The 6,892-nt window shown below is 42.8% G+C and overlaps 1 pseudogene; it reads left to right on the plus strand.

Annotated features, from left to right (window-relative positions):
* Window positions 1-2,005: 2,005 nt before the first annotated feature.
* On the plus strand, window positions 2,006-2,939 carry LOC139003581 (olfactory receptor 4K3-like; annotated as a pseudogene).
* Window positions 2,940-6,892: the final 3,953 nt, after the last annotated feature.

Genomic DNA, 6,892 nt, shown 5'->3' on the forward strand with positions numbered 1-6,892 from the left:
GAGATCCCACTTCTAGAAATACATCCTAAGAAGCCTGAAACACCAATCAGAAATAATATATGCACCCCTTACTCATAGCAGCATTATTTATAATAGCTAAGATCCAGAAACAGCCCAAGGGCCCACCAGTAGATAAGTGGATAAAAAAGCTGTGGTATATTTACACCATGGAACACTATGCATCTGTAAAAAAGGATTTCTTACCCTTTCGACAGCATGGAGGGACCTGGAGAGTATTATGCTAAGTGAAATAAGCCAGTCAGAGAAAGACAAATATCACATGTCTCACTTATAAGTGGAATCTAATGAACATAATAAACTCATGAACATAATAGGCCCAGAGGCATGGAGGCATGGAAGAGGCTGATATATCTCAGAAGGGAGTTGGAGGTGGGGGAGGAGGGATTGAAAGAGGTTAACCAAATAACTTATGTACATATATGCATAACCAATGGACATAAACAATAGTGTAGTGAAGGCCTGGTGTTGAGCAGGGCTTGGAGGAGGGCTTAAAGGGGGGGGGGGGCAAATTGGGGGACATCTGTAATACTATCAACAATAAAATAAAATAAAATATAATAAGTATATATACTTGGAAATGTATGAAACCTTCAGGTTCTAACCACATTGTGTTCACCAGTCTCTGAAAAATGTATGGCCTTGATGGCATAGAACAAGGATTGTTCCTGTCTGCATAACTGAAATGAAGAACTTTCATTCTGGACAATCTCTATTAGAAAATTGAAACAGGTTATGTTCCTCTGCAGCCATTTTCCTTCTGCTCATGACCTATTTCTTTTTTCTACCCACTATAAAGAGATCAGGGCCCATATTCCCTTCCACTATTGTGCTCCCACCAATAATCAATCATGATTTTCAAACATTGCTTACTCAGTCTTTCACTATCATCATTATGTTTTGAAAAAGGTTACCATTCCCTTTGTCTTCAAAACTATGATTTAATCATGTGGAATATAAAACTGAAGCAACAAATAAGCAAGCAAGACAAACAAATAAAAATTCATAAACTCAGACCGCAGTATGGTGGTTACCAGAGGGAAAGGGGGATTGGAGTAGTGAAGGGTAGAGGGGGTAGTATATGGTAACGAAAGGAGACTTGACTTAGGATGGTGGGCAGACAATACAATATACAGATGATATATCATAGAATTGTACACTTGAAAGCTATATAATGTTATTAACCAACTAGAGGCCCGTTGCACGAATTCGTGCACCAGTGGGGTCCCTCGGCCTGGCCTGCAGGATCGGGCCAAAACCAGCTCTCCGACATCCCCTGAGGGGTCCCAGATTGTGAGAGGTCACAGGCCAGGCCAAGGCACCCCACCAGGCCTAGGGATCAGGGCCACGGAGGGACACGGGAGGTTGGCCAGCCAGTGAGGGACTGCAGGAGGGCTCCAGGGCATGTCCAGCCTGTCTCGCTCAGTTCTGATCAGCCAGACCCCAGCAGCAAGCTAACCTATCAGTTGGAGCATCTGCCCCCTGGTGGTCAGTGCACATCATAGAGAGCAGTTGAGTGGCCTTAGCATATCATTAGCATATTACGCTTTGATTGGTTGACCAGATGACCCTACAACGGGACACTTAGCATATTAGGCTTTTATTATATAGAATGTCACCCCAATAAATTTAATTTTAAAAAACTTGTTGGCAGCTAGCTGTGCAATTTTTAAAGTACTATTTCACAAACTGGGAGTAACTATTAAAATACTTTAATGATTATTTCTTTTTATGAATATTTGCATTTACTTGTAAGCAAATTGCTAAATCATAAGAATCAATCTTGAATCAAATCAAATAAGATATCTAGAAAGACCATGAGGGAGATATCTGACCCCGTGCACAGGAGAGTGATACAACAGGGAACTAGCTGGTGGTGGGCTGCTATTAAATTATTTCATGCCCCCCAAAAAATCTCACTTGGAGTGTGAGCACTGTATTTTTCCCTAGTTCTCCTTCTGTCAGAGTACTTCCAGAAAGCAGATGAATGGCCTGTAATAATTAGACAGTTGTAATTGAATTCATATTGCAGGGTCTCTCTTGGGAAATTCAGATCTTCTATTTCCTCTTTTTCTCCTTGGTCTATGCAGCCACTGTAAAGGAGAACCTCCTTATTTTGTTTACCTTTATGTCAGAGCCACACCTACACTCTCCCATGTACTTTCTGTTGGGCAATCTCTCCTTCATTGACATGTCTCTAGCCTCATTTGCACCCCCAAAATGATTGCAGACTTCCTCAGTGAGCACAAAGTCATCTCTTTTGAAGGCTGCATCATCTACATTTTTTTTTTTTTTTTGCCAACTCTTAGGGGACTGTGCTACTCATATCCATATTTTTTGATGGGTAAGTGACTATATGTAAGCCTCTATGTTACTTAAGCATCCATCAGCTGGAGAAGGTATGTTGGGCTTGTGACACTTTCCTGGATTTTTAACATCTTCCATGCTGAGTCAGTTAACATTTACTATGAATCTGCCTTCTGTGGACCCGATGAACTGGGTAGCTTCCTTTGTGACCACCCCTTGTTGATTAACCTTTCTTGCATAGATAGATACATGCTGGAGTGTTCATGATTTCAGTCCTGATGTGATTGCCCTGATGTGCTTTATCCTCTTGGTGATCTCCTCCACCTGTCATCCTGTTCATCATTTGGCAACTTCCTCTGGTGGGTCCTCAAAAGCCCTTCCACTTGTAGTGTCCACTTCACTGTTGTGACCCTTTCCTTTTGCCTGTGTACTTTCATCTATGTGTGGCCTTTCACAAATTTCCCAGGAGACAAAGTGGTCTCAGTATTTTATACCATTTTTATTCCACACTTGAATCCAGTGAGCTATACCCTTAGAAACAAAAATGTCAAGAATTCCATGAGACACTTAGGAGCCATATCTTTAAGGCTGGGAAGACTGGTAACACTCCTTGATTTCTTCACACAAAAACAAAATACTTTTTCAGTATTTATCCTCCTCTTTCAGTTGGTCAACAAAGTGGTGCTATTGCAAGAAATCAATTAGTTCATGGTGGAACTATTTCTTTAATCAGTCTCAGCATTCACTGAGTTCTGCTAATATTAATTGTTCCTCACATAACATAGCATTTACCACAGGGAATTATCAAACCTATACTCAATGTTTTACTAAACAAGGACCCACTTTTTAGAATATTCAACGTTTTCCAGAATAAGCATTTATTTGAATTTTCCTCCCCCTAAAATATTCATTTTTTAAGAAAGAATAAATTCTTTCCCAGTCTCTTATAATATCTAAGAGGCCAGTGTGAAAGCACCAACACCTAATATAGTACCCTGTACACTAAAGTACCGATAGAATTTTTTTACTGCTGACAAAGATGCTGATGAATAAATTATTTTAGTTCAAAAATCAGAAAAAAAAATGGAGAATTCTTGATAAGTAAAAATATTTACTATTTAATATATTGTAATCCATCTTTGATTAGAATAAAAATACACAAACCTTATTTATCTTTAGTCTCTAAATTCCCTAGAGTGGCATTCACAATTTTATAATAGTATAGTAACTCCAGGAAAAAATCCTTTTAGTCTATATTAAAGATTTTAAGGATCCCAGAGTCATATACAACACATCCCATCCAAACCCCCATTCCACATAGGATGAAAATAAGAACCAAGAACACAGTAGCTTTTTCAAGGTCATGCTAAAACAAAGCAGAATCTAGGTCATTCACCTACAAATATAGCTATATATTTGTTTTCTAAGCAGTAACGAGTTATTTTGGTGCCATAACATTTACTGTATCATTTTTGTAATCAAAAGCCGTGTCATAAATAATAAGATTCAGAAGGATCTGAACCATTTTCCCCTGGTTTAAACACAGAATTTGACTTAAGGAACCCATAGGAGAGTGGTCCTTCAACATATTTCATATAGTTAGTAACTAGAGTTTTTAAAACAAAACATTTCTCTAATAATATCTACTTATTTTATGGATGATGAAATTGAGAACCAGGAAATAAAGTGACTTTCCTATCTTACAGCTGTATGATGACAGACTCTACCCAAGAATGTGCCTCCTCTCTCCATTAAACAAAACCTAGGTCATCTTCAAGAGCATTTTGGTCATTGTCAATCTGAGAGCTACACATAAGAGAAATGATTAATGCAACAAGTGAACTACTGTAACCAAAACTAAACTAATTATCCAATTTTGGGGCATTATCAAAGTATATATATATATATATATATATATATATATATATATATATATATAAATAGACTGTAAAGAGTTAAAAAGAGCCCTAACTGGTTTGGCTCAGTGGATAGAGTGTTGACCTGCAGACTGAAGGGTCCCAGGTTCAATTCCAGTGAAGGGCATATACCTTGGTTGCCGGCACATCCCCAGTAGGGGGTGTGCAGGAGGCAGCTGATCAATGTTTCTAATTCTCTATTCCACTCCCTTCCTCTCTGTAAAAAATCAATAAAACATATATATTTTAAAAAGAGTTGAAAAGATTCAATCATTAGCTTAAATGGATAGAAAGACAGATGGATAAGTGGATATATCATTATAACAATAAAAACAGTTCTCTAAATTGAATCTTTATCTATAATTATTCTTTTAGCTGAGGATTCATGGACTGTAGTATTATGCAGAAGGGCAAAGTGAAAAATGGTTTGGAGCCAAATAGACTTAAGTTTGAGTTGTAGCTTTGCCACTTCCTGGGTTTTGAGAAGTTACCACAACACTCCAACCCTCAGTTTACTGTAAAATGTTGAAATGATGGGGGAAGAGGGGATAGGACAAGAGAAACAGAGAGGAAGAGATGGTGAGAGATCAAGAAATAGATAATAAATATTTATCATCATAAAGAAATGAATACACTGCTTAATATATTGTGTCACTAGTCTGTGTGTTGAATCTATACAACTGTAAATTGCAACTCTATTACTTGTTTAAAATTCTTTGAAAAGTTATTGAATTTAGTAGAGTTGAAAACATTTTCATATTATTAAAACATATGGTTAAATATGTTTCTTGTGATGAAGTACAACCAGTTTAATGTACTAATGTGTTTAATGATTACTGGGTAGATCTACTGATGAATTAATGTTAATGAAAAAAAAATTTTTAAATCTGTTGTTTATCACTCTTGAATATTATAAACTAGAGGGGGGGAGGGGGGGTCCCTCAGCCCGGCCTGTGCCCCCTCGGGAGATAACAACCTGCTGGCTTAGGCCTGCTCCCGGGTGGCAGAGGGCAGGCCCAATCCCTAGGTGCAGCCCCTGGTCAGGCTCAGAGCAGGGCCGATTGGGGAGTTGGGGCGCTGCCCCCTGTCATGCAGAGAGCAGGGCGGATCGGGAGGTTTCAATGCCACCCTCAGTCACGCTCAGGGTAGGGCTGATTGGGGGGTTGGGGCACCGCCCCCTGTCACACTCAAGGCAGGGTTGATGGGGAGGTTGTGGCGCCACCCCCTGTCACGCACAGAGCAGGGCCAATCAGGGGGTTGGGGTGCTGCCCCCTGTCACGCACAGAGCAGGGCCCATCAGGGGTGTTGGGGCTCCATACCCTGTCATGCACAGAGCAGGGCGAATCAGGGGGTTGGGGTGCCGCACACTGTCATACTCAGGGCAGGGCCAATGGGGAGGTTATGGTTCTACCCTGTCACATACAGAGCAGAGCCCTTGGTGGCGGGGGGGGGGGGGGGGGGGGAGGGGTTGGAGTGCCGCCCTCTATCACCCACAGAGCAGGGCCGATCAGGGGTTGGGGCGCCACCACTGTCACACTCAGGGCAGGGCCAATCGGGAGGTTATGGCTCTACCCCGTCACACACAGAGCAGGGCCCGAGGGGGGTGGGGGGGGTTGGGGTGCCTCACCCTGTCACACACAGCCGCAGGGAGATCAGGGGGTTGGAGAGCTCCCCCGTATCAGGCACAGAGCAGGGCTGATCAGGGGGTTGGGGCGCCTTCCCCTGTCACGAACAGAGCAGGGTGCATAGGGAGGTTGTGGCCCCGCCCCCTGTCACACACAGAGCCACAGGGCAAACAGGGGGTTTGGTCGCTGCCCCTGTCACGCTGATCCCGGTGCTGGGAAGCATATTACCCTTTTGCTATATAGGATAGAGGCCTGGTGCATGGATGGGGGCCGGCTGGTTTGCCCTGAAGGGTGTCCTGGATCAGGGTGGGAGTCCCCACTGGAGTGCCTGGCCAGCCTGGATGAGGGGATAATGGCTGTTTGCAGCTGGTCACACCCCCTTCAGGGTGGGGGTCCCCACTGGGGTGCCTGGCCAGTCTGGGTGAGGGGCTGAGGGCCGTTTTCAGCCTGGTGGGTGACTGAAGCTCCCAACCTGTCCCTTTTTTCTTTTTTTTTTAATTCTGGGCCAGCTTTAGCTTTGAGGCTTGGCTCCAGCTCTGAGGCTTCAGCTGCTGAAAGCAGGTATCTGGTTTGTTTGGGTTCTATAATCAAAACACTGTTTCAACTCCAGCTCTGAGATCCCGGCTGGCCGAAACCAGGTTTCTGGGGTTTTGTTTAGCTTCTATATTTGTAACAATGTTTCAAACTGCAAGCTCAGAGGCCAGCAGCCGCAGGCGGGGAACGTTGGCTTCCTCCATCACTGAAGCAAGCAAGCCTCCTGTTAGCTTCCAGCTGCCTGGCTGTCGGCCGCCATCTTGGTTGGCAGTTAATTTGCATATCGCCCTGATTAGCCAATGGGAAGGGTAGCGGAGGTACGGCTAATTACCATGTTTCTCTATTATTAGATAGGATTTGTCCTGTCACCTTCCCAACCCATATGCACCCCTATGTTCATAGCAGTGCAATCTATAATAGCTAAGATTTGGAAACAGCCTAAGTGCCCATCAGCAGATGAATGGATTAAAAAGCCATGGTGCATCTATACAA

This window comes from Myotis yumanensis, unplaced genomic scaffold (assembly GCF_028538775.1).
Source record: "Myotis yumanensis isolate MYYU_CA2020_CCGP unplaced genomic scaffold, mMyoYum1.0.hap1 SCAF_1, whole genome shotgun sequence".
Lineage (NCBI taxonomy): Eukaryota > Metazoa > Chordata > Mammalia > Chiroptera > Vespertilionidae > Myotis > Myotis yumanensis.